Genomic DNA, 17337 nt, shown 5'->3' on the forward strand with positions numbered 1-17337 from the left:
AGCCGATGGCATAGATTTTGAGGCAAATAAAAACACATATGAATAAATAAATAAATAAAAATAAAAATAAATAATAATCATAATAATAATAATAATAATAATAATAATAATAAATATAATAATATATAATAATAATAATAATAATAATAATATTATTAAAAACCAATAATAAATCATAAATCATAATACAATAATAAATCATAAATAAAAATGATATTATTAAATAAAAATAATAAATAATAATATATAAAATATAAAATAAAGTAAAATAAATAGTAATAATAATAATAATAATAATTATTATTATTATTAAAATCATCAATATCAAATCTGATAAAGATGACATAAAAAAAAAATTAAACTTAGATGAAATCATCTGATAAATATATATATATATATATATATATCAAAATCAGATAAATCGATAAATATAATATAATATAATATAATATAATATTATGTACATATATAAAGTAAAAAAATTTAAAAAAACGGGGGACGTGTTAGGGTGGTTCACCACGACGACTTCACGCCCACGTTACGATGAGGCTTGGAAGTGGAAGAAGATTTTAATAAGGAAGGAGGGCCAGAGAGGCAAACCGGGGATAAAAGAAAACGACCGGATAACAAAACTAGGTCGTTGCCTACCGTTGCCCGCTGTTGTGGTTGCCATTGTCGCTTGCCTTCTGTTGCGATCCGTCGTTGCCTACTGTTGTTGCTGCCTCTATTGTCGCAGCCTCTGTTGCCACCCCTGCTACCATTGCACCTGTCTTTCTGCAAGATGAAAGAGGGAGGCTGAGAGCAGGTGAAGAGAATCCCATCCATGGCCAAGGATAGAAGATGGTGGTGCTCCCCTTCCACATCCTCCCACTCTTTGGATAACGAAAGCCTCGAGGAAGAGAAAAGAAGCATGAAGATGAAGACACCTAGCCGCCATGGAGAGATTAGAGATGACAATGTTGGTAACCCCGGAGTTATCTCGATGCTCCTCTCAAACTCATCGCAGATTCTTCATTAGAGATCCCGGAGATCATTATCCAGTTCATTGATCTCAAGCTAATCGGTAGTAATACCATAAGTGATATCACACCCCACACCTAGCTTGCCGGACCCAGTCCGCGAACAAATGGCTACAAACCCATAGGGTGTGAACCTAGTAGACCTACATAGCCTCAGAACTTGATTTAGGACAGGCAAAACTATAACGAATAAAGTGAGTTACAGAATTATAGACACTATAAAGTATATAATACGGGGATGCAAGAAGTCTAAAATATAAAATACAAGGGACACAGGGATAGACAATGACAAGAATTCAAATTTTACAACAGAACAAGACAACATCTACAAACTGTCTTTCAAGGTCTACACTAGTCTACCACTCTTGATCTGAAAAAGGATTTAAAACAAATCCACGAGCTCACTAGCCCTGTAAGTAATCCAAAAATTTATTTAAAACAACATAGTTTATAAATTTTGATTTCAAATATTAAGAATAATTCAAAGTTTAAACATAGTTTAAACAAATACAAAATAAATAATTCAACAAAGGTATAGTTCTCTAATAATACAACTATTCAAGAATACTATAATCAAAAGAATTCCAGATACAAAACATTCAAATACAAAATATTTGTAGAGTACAAGTTCAAAAATTTCTAAATTCCTCAAGTTCATATATACTCAGAAATAGTGATAAATATTAAGATCTCACTTTAGAGAAAATAAATAGATAACTATAAATGAAATATAAAAATTTAAGCACATAAAATATTTAAAATTATTCAAAACACCAGCTCCTTCAAAACCAAATTAAATGAAACTAAGTCAATCCAAATGATAGTAGAATCATCAACCCACGCCTGGAAATAAATTAATTTTAAAAATGTTGAAGTAATCATTTGAATGCAATCACACACTTAGTATAAATAATAAATCAATAACCAAGTTAAAATAAATAGTAGTCATTTAATTAGCATCACACCAAGGTAGATTTACTAAGTCAAAAACTAAATAAAAACAATTAATTAAGGAAAATACCTCAAAATACATATTCAAAATAAATAATTTCAATATTAGCAAAAATAACATATATTTTAAATAAAATAACAAAATACTAGATAATTATTTTACCGAATAAAATAATTTCTCAAATGCTGAAAATACGGAGTTGTTGGTGGATTACTTACCTGGTATTAGCTTAAGTCCAAAAATGAGATCCAAGGCCACTCCCTAAAATGATCCTAAAACCCAATGATTTACCATAGTTAAAACAAAATCACTCTAATCGCAAGTATTACCCTAAGCATTCTCTAGAAAGCAATTGAAAATATAAAAAAATAAATAAAAACTAAATAAATGACAATAATCGTCTTGCAAGCACTCATTCAGGAATTTAAAACACACCTTAGAAGCTTAAATAATTAACATGATTAAAATTAAAATGATCCAATGCTTAACCTCCACTCATTTGGCATTTGCCTTGAACTAATGCTTTTAACTTGATGAGAACATCTCCACCATCTAAATCCAAACACATTCCACCACAAAAACTTTCCCCATTCTCTTACATTGCTTTTAACTTTACAAAACCACTCCACCAACATAACAAATGTAGAACCAGAATTAACAGAATATATATATATACATACACATGAAATCATACACAAATGCATGGCTTATAGCATGCTGGTTCTATCCTCATATAAGGTCCAAAAATCTCCACCAAGCTTGGGTACGTAAAAATCATGCAGCTTATCACTCATTAAACTAATACCAAGGTCAAACCTATCCAAAAACAAGGATGGTTAAGCACAAGCCCTTGAGCTAACACTAAGCTCCAAGGATTTCAACAACAATTTTGAGCTATGAACTAAGAAACAACAAGCATGAACAACTCCGAATTTAGCCATCAACATGCCAAGGTTTCTAAATAATAAGAGCTAACATGCTACTCAATAAATCATGACAAGCTAATCAAAGGATAGAGAAGAAAAGTCATAGTTTTAGTTACCAACAACAACACTACTAAAAAGAATTTAACCAAGCATGGCTAGGGGCTTACCACGATGGCCGAAAAAGAGAGGTGAAAAAAGAACCCAGCTGAAAATCTAAGCTCCAAAGCCCTCCCAACTAGCAAGCTTCCTCACAAGGCAAAGGAATAAAGAAGAAGCAATTGGAGAAGATGGAAAAGAAGGAAAACATTGGAATTAAAGGCTGGACCCAATGAAAGACATGGATGTGATGGAACCAAAATTTCTTCTGGGAATTCATCACCTCAGCTAAACAATAAAAGCATAGAGAAAAAGGAGATGGGATTAAGTGCAAATCAAGAGCTTAGCATCCTAAGCATGCTTTAGTGCTGGGCGGGGTCCACAAGTGACTCCCAGAGGCCTTGCCCGATGCCAACATTGGGTTTAATGTCAAGAATGTTGCTGTCAAGGATCTGAGGCGTGGTCTCCATTGTTTCCAATCTCGGCTTCTCCATCCCTCATGTTTAGGAAGACTACCAAGGCATGTATAACTCACTGACTAGGGACAAGAGTGATAATTTAATCAGAGTTTGAGAGAGCTTACTTCTGTGCGGTGGAACATAGCGAATCTACAAGTGGAGCTTCAAGGGCACAAGGATGACAAGAATGTGGCACATCTAACTCATATCATTGAGATGGAGAAGAAATGTGGGTTCTTAGCAAGAATAATTGCTATACTTAAGGACATCACTCAGAATAAAGATTGCATCATTGCTTGTCTACATTCCAGTAGAAGTGGAATATCAGAAGCAATTTTCAAAATTATTATTTAAAGCTGCCAGTGATTATAGGGCCTTGACAACTTATGTAGTTGATATCCAATGAAGCCATAATTTTAGGAAAGCACCCTCAATGTGGGGGAAAATGTTGCGGCCAATCCCTTTTGCTTTAGCACCATGTACACATTTCTTCAAAGCCATGTCTGCAATGAAGGACTCATTCGCCACGCCACCCTATGGCAGCTGCGTGTAGGCCATTCTTTGACCATGACTCTAAGTGACTCCATTGGCGATTCCAAATTCGCAATCCCGCATTCAAGCTAAAATACTAAATGTGGTTGATGTTTCTTATAAAGTAGAGAAAGAAGGTTGTTCCCAAGTTTCCCCTCAAAGACCAAAAGTCACTGTTGCTGTCCGTGTCATTGAAAGAGCAGAAATTCTAGACCAAAAATTATTAAAGGAAGGCAACAAAAGACTGAAATATCTTTTTATCAAAAGGTCAGAGCAAGGACTACTCGTTGGTGGGTCAGATCTCCTGGTCAATGGAAAGAAATCAATCACAATTATATGGAAAATTGTTCATAAACACTCAATAAAGAGCATGGGCTTAACTTCTAGAGTGCGAAAGATGTACACCATTATTTTTGACTTCAAGAAAGACTAGCAAAACTGGGAAGCACTTGAAGCTTAAGGGACAAGTAAGGAAGCAAACATAGAAAGCATAAGTAATAGTGCTCAGACTCAGATTCATACAGTAGATGACACCATCATAGGGTACTCACCCTGCTCAAAAAAATATGGAAATCCAGTGAATTTATCACATAAGAAAGTGAAACTTGCTTCAAATTCTGGTACATATGCTTATGATGAGCAGATAATTGAGCTAAAGCTATTCGTGGTTATGATGAGCAGATCACTGAACTAAAGCTAAGGGACATTGAAATGTTGTACCAAATTCCTTAACAAGACTGAAAGGGAAACATGTTGTGATTAAACAAGATGGAGTTGATTTTCTGATGAGAAAGTATGAAAAATCCAGTGAATTTATCACATACACAAGTGAAACCTGCTTCAAATTTTGGTGCACATGCTTATGATGAGCAGATCATTGAGCTAAAGCTATTCATGGTTATGATGAGCATATCACTGAACTAAAGTTAAGGGACATTTAAATATTGTACCAAATTCCTCAAGAAGACTCAAAGGGAAACATGTTGTGATTAAACAAGATGGAGTTGATTTTCTGATGAGAAAGTATGAAAAATCCAGTGAATTTATCACATACACAAGTGAAACCTACTTCAAATTTTGGTGCACATGCTTATGATGAGCAGATCATTGAGCTAAAGCTATTCATGGTTATGATGAGAAGATCACTGAACTAAAGCTAAGGGACATTGAAATATTGTACCAAATTCCTCAACAAGACTGAAAGGGAAACATGTTGTGATTAAACAAGAAGATGTAGTTGATTTTCTGATGAAAAAGTATGAAAAATCTGGACAGAGGATTGGTAGAAGATGAAAAACAAGGGAAAGTTTTTCATTGGCTTTTGAATTTCTTAATCCTACATTTCATTGGATAACCAAAACCCCTTTTATTACGAAAGCAACTACCACACATAAATATTTTTAAATCATCATCATCTAGTTTCCAGACAAAGTTACATCACCCCCATACCTAGTACCAAAAAGAAGCTAAGTTGGTACATCGTACCATAGTAAAGAAAAGATAAAATGTTGCAAGATCACAACATTATTCTTTCATTGGCTGGTCAGTGTAAATGAAATCTTTGTTGGAGAGATTGAGATAGTGGGGACCCTCCATTTTATTAGTTGTCAGCACAATCAACCAATTTCTTTCCACCTTTGACTCCAGCTAACCAGTAAACTTCTCTTTCCATAACCATAGTTTTCAAGCATCCTGCAACATCCCTCCCATGCTTGAAAATTCTTCAACTCCTAGCTGCATTCTTAATAAATTGTGTTTCTTCACAAGCAATGGTTTTGTAAATATATCTGCACTTTGATCTTCATACTTATAATGCTTTAGCTTAATTAATCCATCGGTCACCAAATTGTGGATAAAATGAAATCGAATGTCAATATGTTTAGATCTTCCATGATGTGCGGGATTTTTGGCAATTTTGATTGCTGATCTGTTATCACACCAGATTTCCAGTACCTCTTCTTGCTTTAGTCCCCAATCCTCCATCATCCTCTTCATGTAGATTGCTTGACAAAGTTGCTGCTATATATTCTGCTTTAGTGGTGGAGAGAGTAGTCACTTCTTGTTTATTTTGAGCCCCATGAGACAACCACAAAAGCCAATGTCAAACACCATCTCTGATGTGCTTCGACAATCTTCAATTGATTTCTCCCCAATCACTATCAGTGAAGCCTCTCATCCTGCATTCTTCAGTCCTAGTATATGCCACTCTATAGGTTGTTGTTCCAGCTATGTATCTCAGCAAGTGGTTTGTAGCACCAAGGTGTTTTTTGGTAGGTTTACTAACACAAATCTGGACAGCATATTCATGTCAAAGGTTATGTCAGGCCAAGTATGTGGAAAATACAACAATCTTCAAACTAAGCTTCTGTAAATCTTCAAATCAGTAAGACCTGAATCATCTTCTAATTGCAATCTTTCACTGTAATTCATTGGAGTGTTAACTGGCCTGCACTGATCCATTTTGAGCCACTTCAATGTTTCTTTCAACATACCTCTTTTGTGTAATGAACATACATCCCATCTTTCTACTTTACCTCTATTCCCAAGAAATAATTTAACATTCCCAAAGTCAGACATTTTGAAAGTAACCTTCATTTCTTGTTTGAACTCCACTAATATGGACTGTGAAGAGCTTAAGTAAACAATGTCATCAACATAGATACATACCAGCAGTAAGTGACCAGCTCCATCTATTCACTTGTATAATGTGTGTTCATTCAAGAACCCTTTATTTTGAAGGTAACAGTCAATCTTTGCATCCCATACCCTAGGTGCTTGTTTGAGATCATGCAGTGCCTTTTGAGTCGAAGCACTTTGTCTTCTTCTCCCTTTATTTTATAACCGAAAGGTTGCTCCACATACACCTCTTCAAGAATATCTTTCATTGAGGAAGGCATACTTTACGTTAATATGATAGACGGGCCATCCTCTTTGAGCTACAATGGCAAGGAGAGGTCTTACAGTTTCCATTCTTGCCACCGATGTGTATACTTCATCAAAATCAATTCATGCTTCCTGTGCATACCCCTTAGCCACCAAGTGAGCTTTATGTCTTTGAATTGTGCCATCTAAGTAGAATATTATTTTGTAGATCCACTTCAGTTGTACAAACTTCTACTTAGGTGGTAGTTCAACCAATTCCCATGTGCCATTCTTCTGGATAGCCTCTAGTTCTTCATTCATTGCCTCCCTTCAAACTTCAATCTTTGTTGCTTCTTCATATGTACATGGGTCAGTCACATTCAGGGCAAGCGTGCAGTTCTCATAAATTTCTGCCAAAGATCTTGTTTTTCTAACTGGTGACTCAACACTCGTGTCGAGCTCACAGCCACAACTACCTTCACCATTGACTTTAGATTGAGTTCTACCAAAATTATTTTATTGTGCAGGTATATTCACTCTTGAAGCTGTGTTGCCTTCAGCTGTGGAACCACATAACCGCTTAAATAACTCTTCATATATAACAAATGGTGTTATTTCAATTTTACTACTCATATTCCAATTCCACCCTGCATCTTCATTGAAAGTCACATCCTTGCTCACAATAAATTTAGAGGTAATTGGATAAAACAAGTAATAGGCTTTCACATTTGAGCAATAGCCAATAAGCACACACTTCTCAGACTTTGTATCAAGTTTCTACAATTTATCTGATGGAATAAGAGCATATGCAATGCTTCCAAATATATACTTGCAAGTGGCTCACCCTCGGCTTGTATCCATGCCATGCTTCATAAGGTATTTTGTTTCTTAACTTCTGCCCAAAACTAGTTTGCCATTCCTCTTTCCTTTAGCAATGCGCTAGCCATGTCCATGATGGTTTTGTTCTTCCTCTATGAAATTGTGTTCTGCTGCGGTGAGTAAGGAGCTATGAGCTACTTTCATAATGCCATGTCTTTCACAGAACAAATTGAATTCACAACTTGTAAATTCACCTCCTCTGTCTGTACATAGGACTTTGATCTTTAATCCTGTCTATTTCTCCACCATTTGTTTGAATTTTTGAAATGTCTCACAGGCTTTTGACTTTTTTTTATGCAGTATATCCAACACATGTGGCTATAATCATCAACAAACAATAGATAATACCTGCTGCCACCGAGAGAGGTTATTTGCATCGGTCCACAAATGTCCGCGTGTATTAGTTATAGATGAGTGTAAGTAGGTTCACTTTCTTCTAGTTTGGAAGGGCTTTCTTACTTGCTTCTTCATTGCACATGTCTCACAGTGCTTCATTCTTCCAATGTTTGGCAATCCCAGGACCATACCTTTGCTCTTCAAGCTCTGAGTCAGAATTTCAGGTGGACAAATCGTAGATGCCAAAGTTTGGAATTTTTCTCCACATTTCAGTGCTACATTGACTCTTCAACCCTGGAGAGATCAAGAGGAAACATATTATTCGTAGTTTTAGAGATACTTACAAGTTTTTCTCCAAAATTGTCATCTCGAATGATACATGAATTCCCAGTAAAGATCACTGAGTTTCCACTTGCCAACAATTGCTTAACACTAACTAGATTGTATGCTAAACTAGGGATATATTGCACATTGTGCAAGAGCTTCGTTCTTTCTCCTGTTGCAGCAAGAGCAACAACGTGCCCTTTCTTTGAACATGTATTTCTTTATCATTTCCCTAATCTTACATTGATCTTCTGGGATTCATCAAGGTTCTCAAATAACTCCTTGGTACCAGACATGTGGTTGGTGCATCTGCTGTCCACTAACCAAACTGTAGTGGCTTCTTGTTCATCTTCACATTGAGCGATAAACAGATTACTAACTTCCTTTTCTTCTGCAAGGAGAGTGGTTCCCATCTGTATATTCTTATATTTATACTCAGCAATCAACTTTCATATGACCAAATTTCTTGCACAAATGGCATTATATATTTCCTTTATAGCTTCTTTGTTCCCCTTAATGCTGCCTATTGTCGGTTCCTCTTGAACTTCCTCTCCCATGAAATCTTCCCTGAGAGAACCCCCTCCCTCCGCCTCTAATAGAAGACTTCTTATGATCTTTAGCTCTTGAAACTTGACCTCTTATATGTAGTGCTTTCTCGTCCTTCTCTGTTGTATCATCTACTTGCCTCACAAGTCTAGCTTCATGAGCTAGCAGTGAACCACTCACTTCATCCATGGTCAACTTGCTGAGGTCCTTGGATTCCTCAATCGCAGTGACCACATGATTAAACTTTCGTCCTAGGCTCCTTAGTAGCTTCCCAACAACCATTGCTTCAGGAACTGTGTCTCCCAAAGCCTTCATCTGGTTTGCTAGCTCCAGCACCCTTGTAATATAGTCTTGGACTCCTTCAGTGTTTTTTATTCTGAGGTTCTCTAAAGATTGTCTCAATGTTTGGAGTTTAACCACCATAATTTTGTGATTACCTTGGCATACCTTTTGTAGTGTAACACATGCCTCATTTGCTGTGTTTATCGAGGCTATGCTAGCAAGGAGGTCGAGAGAGAGCTTGATGTATGAAAAACAATGTCTTGGCATATTTTTTCTTATTCTCTCTTACCTTTGCTTCATCTTATTTCTCTGAGAAACCCTTGTCCATGAGTTCCCAAATGTTCCTGCGATCTAAATAGAGTCTTCATCATCAGGCTCCAGAGATCATAACCTTCTCCATCAAAGGTTAGTAGTGGTGGTCCTGAGACTCCCGCTCGGTTGCTGCTATTCGACGCCATTTGTCACTGTCAATCTTAACACCAAGCTCTAATACCACTATTGTGATTAAACAAGAAGATGGAGTTGATTTTCTGATGAGAAAGTATGAAACATATGGACAGAGGATCGGTAGAAGATGAAAAATAGGCGAAAATTTTTCATTGGATTTTGAACTTCTTCATCATACTTTTCATTGGATAACCGAAACCCCTTTTAATACAGAAGAAACTACCACACTTAAATATTTTTAAATCATCATCATCTAGTTCCCTAGACAAAGCTACATCACCTCCATACCTAGTAACAAAAAGAAAAACCTAAGCTGGTATATCATACTATAATAAAGAAAAGACACAATGTTGTAGGATCACAACACTATTCTTTCATTGGTTGGTAAGTGTAAATGCAATCTTTGTTTGAGAGTTTGAGATAGTGGGGGTCCTTCATTTTTATTGGTTGTCAACACAGTCAACCAATTTTTTTCCCACCTTTGACTCTTGCTGACCAGTAAACTTCTCTTTCCATAACCACAATTTTCAGGCATCCTACAACAAAACATTCCCTATGGAATTCAAATGTTCAAACCTCTGCATCAAGAATCTGAATTTTGATATCACAGATGAATTTTGTCAGGACAATTTCTCCGAATTTGGTGCAATTTGATCAATAATTGGAATGGTTTCAATGTTAACATCGGTGAAACTCTGATGGAAAAGGGATGCCATTTCTTTGATCTGATGAGGCTATTTGTTGGTGCAAATGTAGTCTCTATCATGCCTTACAATCCTATTGATGTCAACCATAAGGATGAAGTATATGTTGGCAAGGTACGAAATGTTATTAATAATGTAATTATAGAATTTGACAATGGATCTTATGGCATGCCTGATCTGTGCATGTTTGCTGAAGGTAGTAACAATGAGCAAGAAATTTCTGTTGTTAGTAACATTGGGCAGGGTGAAGCAGTTCAGCTAGGAGAGATGGGAGTTAAGACAATAAAAGCAGATGATGAATGCATAAGGTGTGAAGGGCAACATTATGATTGAAGCTACTTGGAACACTAAAACTTCCTATCTACTATTTGAGCTCAAGATAGCTGTAAGCCTACTGTTGGCTTAGAAGATTTGTTGTTATTTGTAATAATGGAGGTTGCAAGCCGATGATCAATTCAAGAATATTGATTTGTTTCCATTAAAGAAGTCTTGTGAGACTACTAAAGTCAATTGAAATGTTCATCTTTATATTGTATACGTTATATTATTTCATGTTTAGATCTATAAATAAAATGAAGGCTTTACTTGAAAAGATAAACTTATAAGATCACATGCCAGGAGCAAAGCTATCATGGAAAGTAGCTCTTGTGCCCTTCTAGTTTTTTGATAGAAGCCTTCCATTGACTTTGGGATATTTCATATGGCAAACAAATCGAACATCTTTTCTGTCTATGCCCTGAAATCATGAAGTCCATGGATTTGCATTATTGAAATTATTCCAGGGCAATTCTATTTCAAAGTCATTAGCAGTTAAAGTATTGCTGAAATTTAGACATGGTGTTGTCATACCATCCTGTATCAATAGCAGGAATTGAACAACGTCTATGAACGAATCCAAATCTCCTTGAAAAAGTAATACAAATGACAACTAATTATCATGAGTAATTACATAAAGCCACACCAACTTTATGTTTGAAAATACAAAAATAAACTACAATGATGTTCTTCTTAAATGATGAAATGCATTTAAGTTGGTTAAGTTCCATTCTTTAAATCTATAAACAGTACTTGTTTGCATGAAAATAGTTAAAACTTGGAAATTCATAAAGATTGTGTATCAAAAGCATTGGATGTGCAGAAAGTAAATTTGATGAAAGAGAACTATTAGCCAAAAGTGGTAGACTTGAACTAGAAGATCTCAAAGAGGTTATGAGTGAGTCTATGCATAACTTGATGAGGAACAGGAGACTATGGAGAAATCAATATCTGACATTGTGGATGTTCACATTAATATATATATATATATATAAGGAAAATATTGCGCATTTTGAGGCATAGAGTGGCTGTTGGATTATTAAAAGAATAAATCAGTTTTGGCAATGATATTTGGATTATAGACATCAGCACACGGCCCTTTTTATGTGGTAACCTTTGTTATTATTAAAAAGTCATAATCATATTGCTGCGATAGACTATATCCAAATCACGCAATACTATTATGTAAGTTGTTTCAAACATATATATAGTATATAAACCAATGTTACCCGGAACGGGGTATGCCTTGGTACATGGTATGAAAATGGGAACGTGGATCGCAGTTTAAAAATTTTATGATACAAAGGGAGTATACTTCATTGGTAAGATGTTCCAGATCGTGGTACGGTTCAAAATACTTTTCAGATCGCTGACAACATATATTATGTATTTTGTAAAATATTGGTAAGATGTAAACAAGTTTTTATGAATAATAATTCAGACTTTCAATTGATTTAATTCACATGAACATTGAAACAAAACATCATAGAATGCTCATTTCATAAGTTTGAAAATTAATCTAAAGGTTAATAAAACATAAAAGCTCATATCACTGGTTTATAAAGTTTTACAAAGATTATCTTTAAAATCAGGATTTAGGATCTACATTTTGTAGCAAATTATGCAAAACTAAAGGCATTAACATACTTGAGATGAGATTTGACCATTAGCCTATCATCCATTTTACAATTATTACCACATCCCAACAAGTTGAGGACGATTTAGCAACTTACAAATTGTTATTGAATTTTAACTTTTCTGAAATTTGAACTAATGATATTAATTGAATATGATTAAATTGTTAAACTTCAATCCTGCTCATTTTGTCACATTAACATTATAATAATGCTTAAAAATCCAAAATTAAAATGGTCTAAAAATAGAAGCTTCAACATAAGTCATAATTCAAGGTTCAATACTTCAATATTTCAAAAATTTAAAACAAAAGATGCAGAATACATAAGTCATGAAGTAAAAGCTACAACATACATAATTCAAGATTTCAAGGTTCATACTTCATACTTCAACATTTCAATGTTCAATACTTGGACATCTTTGCCTTCCCTTTAGTCATACATCCTTCTTCTGAAACCTTGCTTGAATGTGCTTGATTCTCTTGAATTTATTCATTTTCTCTTGGTAGTATCTCATGATTCTCATCATCAAATTCCCTATCCAAGCCAGTCCATCTCATGTCTTCTAACATTACTGATGAATCCTCCAAAAATGCATTATCTGGATCAATGTCCCATTTTCAAAATGGACCATTTACATAAGTTTCATTGAATCTTGACTGAAGATGAATGTTTGATTGGATGAAAACCAGGTTTATTAGCCCTTGTACAATTCAAGCGATTCCTTTTCACATTATGAACATGAGAATAGGTGCTACAAGCTCTCTCCATCGATGAACTGCTAATAGGTTGTGGAAGCACTTTTTTGCAACTTCCATCAACTCTGGAGTTTGTGAACCATAGGTTGACCACCATTCTATAGCATCCATTTTGACTGCATCAACTTGTGCTGCTGCCAATGAAAAAAGTCCTTTCTTTAAGTGAAAACTGGTAAATTGCTCTCTCAAAGCTTTTCTTCACTGGAATTTTTTGTAATTCTGTTGAAAGCTTCCATAACTCCGAAAACAACATCATTGCCACAATTTGGAGCTCTTCGAGGATATTCACCAGGTGCAAGAGTAGAAAGATAATGAACATCATAAAACTGAGGACTTAGATCAAATCCAAGACAATTCATGGGAATATTCATCTTTTCCTATCTTTCAAGTATTTTCTTTTCCATACAAGGATAATCACATTCATATTCATTACCCCTCATGATATCCTTAATTTGTCCTATTATGGTATCCACTTTTTTCATAAACTTCTCCCATTTTGGCATCTTCTTGATCACAAAACCTAATTAACAAAAAAATATGCTTCTGTAATCATAACCACATTTTCAACATCCTCCCAAAAAATTTCACTAGAAAAAGTTTTAGCTACAATGTTCTCCATCTCTCTAGTGTTTTCATCTTATGCTTTTACCCATTCTTTCCATGCTCTAAGCACAATAGTAGTAGCAAGTGCCTCTCTACAATCAAGCAACCTCTTCAATAGAATATAATGAGAAGCAAATATGGTTTTGGCAACTTTCAATAATTCTAATTTTGATTGTACTCTAAACATAGACAACACATGTGTTTGATTTACGAAATATTTAACAATTGTTTTTCCCCTCCTATATGTGTTTCTTAACCATTCAAATGCATTGTCAAAATCTTTTATAATCAAGTTGAGTGTGTGAAACCACACATGGTGACCAAAAGATGTGCGTGTGTATCTTTTCAATTTCTTTCCCAGCTGCTCTACAATTGGCTGCATTGTCAGTAACAACCTGAAAGAACATTTGATGCTTAAATCTCTTCAATGGACTTCAGCAAGAATTTAGCAATTGCAAATCTTGTTTTTTCAATTCTGGAGAAGTCTTGACATACATAAACATCGCCCCATGACTATTTGTTGCAATGACATCGATTAATGGTTGATGCTTGACATTGGACCAACCATCAGAAACAATAGACACTCCTTGAGTGTACCAAGTATCTTTTATTGGAAGTAAATCTTTCTCTACATCTCTTTTGCACTCATCCAACAAAATTGTTCTTGCCTTTTCAAATGAATGAGGTTTATATCTTTTTGGAGCTTTGGTAATTGCATTCACCATCTCAACAAATTGAGGATTTTGTAATACATTAAAGGGAATGCCATTTGCATAATCCTCTCATAATCTTCATATCCACCAAGCTTCTCTCTAATATACCAAATGTCTCCTCAATTGGTTTAGCAAACATTGGATTTTGCTTCTTGTTGATAATAGAATTCTTTAAAGAAGAAGACACACTAACCTTTTCTGCTTCTTAGACCATCCATCTTACTCTTTCATGTTCTTCATGGTTTTTTAGCAATGCTTGGCATCTCTGAATCTGTGATTTGATCCCTACCAGAGCACCACAAAAATGGTAATGTATTCTAGTATATGAACTAGTATACTTGTTGTTGCAATATTTGCACATCCACACCTTAGCTCCCACTTGGATTTTTGCCTTGTGAATGACCAGAATGTATTACTTCAAATGAAAAGGGCTTGGATCTGGAATCCAGTTTGGCATCATCTCCTTGCGGCTCATGAGTTGTTGCTTGCTTGGTTTCTCGAATCCCTTGAGAGTGTATTATTTTTGGAGTATCATCATCACTTGAATCACTTGGATCTTCAACAATCAACTACTTTTTTTCCCAAAACACCATTTTTATCAGATTGTAAGATCAATAACAAGAGGAAGAAGAAAAACAGTATGCTTGTAACTTAGTTTATTGAACAGAGAAGCAAAAAAGGAAGTACTACGAATTAACTCTCATGATAATGGTAGTTCCAAATCAAATCAATTGCACTGGCAATTGAGTTTGACAATTGAGTTAAAGGAGAAGCTCTAGCTTCTAGGAATAATAGTATTTTTTTTGCTTTTGATTTTAAAAAACAGCACATCTATCCAAGGGACGACTTTTCATTTCATTTTAAAATAATATTATTTTATGAATTCAATTTTATTAGTTATTTTCACAAAAAAAGGATTAATGCGTAAAAAAGCAACATTTATTTGGCAATAACATTAATTTATGGGTATTTTTAGTTAAAATATTCCATAATGTTTTAAATGCTCCTTTCAGACGTGAGAGAGAGGTTCAATCCGTTTTGAGGTTTCCTTCATCTCCTCTCATCCTCTGCTAATGTTTTCTAGCCACCGGAATCCACAACTTCTGAGTCCTTCACCACTTGGGGGTCATCATCCTCTCCACTCCATCCCTTCCACGGGTCTCAAGGGTGGCTTTCACCTTGGGGTAAACCTCAACACTGCCATCCTCAAGGTGGTTTCACATTCTCTTCTCCAGTGATGTGTGTGGATGATTATTAGCCACCGCTTAGCAAGTTTTGCAGATTGAATAAGTCAGTGTAGAAAGGTCCTATCCATGCCCCAATAGCCCAACTCTTAGAATTTCATGGAACGTCACTTTCCCGAATTGGTACCTGTCTCTAATGTTCCAGGAACACAAAAATATCACAATTTGGATCGCACTATCTGATACTTGGTTCTAGGGGTGGTTGGAGCGATCCAGGTAACACTGATATACACATCACTCTTGCAATCATTGGAAGTGTTTTCATTGTTTTGGGAATCATATAATTAAGAAGAAGATTGAACTTGGCAAGTATATTTGCTTCAGAATGAATGGCCCTGTCTTAATTTTCAAAGCCTATGTGAAACTATATTGTGATGGAAATAAGTGTTCAAAAAAATCCAAAAAAAAAGTAAGGAAATGTGATGCAAAGATAGTCCATGCAACTTCAAATGTCATTTTATGATATTTCCAAAGCAGTAGCAAATATAATACACAAGTTTAAAGTAGTAATGAGATATATATATCTCTAGACAACAATGAGGTATGCTAAGTCAGCAAAAAGACTGCAATGTGGTGGCACGCGAGGCACATGGAGCAACATATGATATGTATATATACAAATTGACAATTGAACTCAGCAGTCTCAAGACATGAGACGTCAAAGACCCAAAGAGTTTCACAAATCAAGATTTGTTTCATGTTCACACTTATTTCTTGATCGGAGGTTTCTGCGACAATGTCCACGATAATTAACATTAGGGCTTGCCTTTAATGGAAGTCATGAACCCATAATCGCTTGAAGTCATAAAAAATTAAAATTTGATTTGAGATCCATTGTTTTTTAACCGGTCTAACCCTAATTAAAGGCCGGTGAGAAAAAAGGAGCCCACAATGTGGATCTCGCATGTCCTCCTCAGCGCACTTAGAAAACTCACCGGGCACTTGAAAAGGGGTTGGGCTTAGAGAGTAGGTTGGACTCGCCGGAGGGTTGGTGAGGGGGTCGCTAGAGGGGAAGTAGAGATAGAGATGGTGTCATTGTCAATTAGAAAGAGAGGAAAAGGGGAAGGGCTTAGAAAGAGTTAGGGTTTGGAGTCTTTCACTTTGGGGTTTTTTTTTTATTTTGTTTATTTTGGTAGAATGAGGCTTTTCTTCCTATTTTAAGTTTGACTGTTATTTATTTTTAATATATATTGGAAGAATAGATAATAAAAGATTTATATTTGAAATAGTATGTCATTGTTAAGTTCATAATTTTAATAGATATATATATATATATTATCAAATATTATAAATAAATATTATAATAATTAGATGAGTCAAAAAATTATAGGCCTTTTGTTTTTCAATTAACTAGTTCACTAAAATTGATATAAAAAACCAATTAAATAAACAATATTTACATAATGTGTTTATAATTGAGAGTTTTTATTTTTCAAATTTAATATTATTTTGTCAATTTTATTCTTTATTTATAATATTTTGTGCATTTGAAAAATTTTTTTTTGGGAAAAAACTAAAATATTAAATATTTTTGAAGTGGTAATTATAAATCTTAAAAAAAAATATTTATAAATCATAAATTAATTTTTTTTAATCAATTAAATAAACAATAATTATTAAATGTGTTCATAATTACAAGTTTTTATTTTTTTTATTAATTGATTGCAAGTTTTTTATTTTAATTAACTTTAAACAAAAGTTGATTAAT

At 34.7% G+C, this 17337-nt stretch overlaps 2 pseudogenes; both read left to right on the forward strand.

The window, feature by feature from the left end:
- The first annotated feature begins 823 nt into the window (after positions 1-823).
- On the forward strand, positions 824-4075 carry LOC120263198 (annotated as a pseudogene).
- A 5669-nt stretch (positions 4076-9744) lies between these two features.
- Positions 9745-10857, forward strand: LOC120263199 (annotated as a pseudogene).
- Positions 10858-17337: the final 6480 nt, after the last annotated feature.

The sequence above is a fragment of the Dioscorea cayenensis genome, chromosome 6, assembly GCF_009730915.1.
Source record: "Dioscorea cayenensis subsp. rotundata cultivar TDr96_F1 chromosome 6, TDr96_F1_v2_PseudoChromosome.rev07_lg8_w22 25.fasta, whole genome shotgun sequence".
Taxonomy (NCBI): Eukaryota; Viridiplantae; Streptophyta; class Magnoliopsida; order Dioscoreales; family Dioscoreaceae; genus Dioscorea; species Dioscorea cayenensis.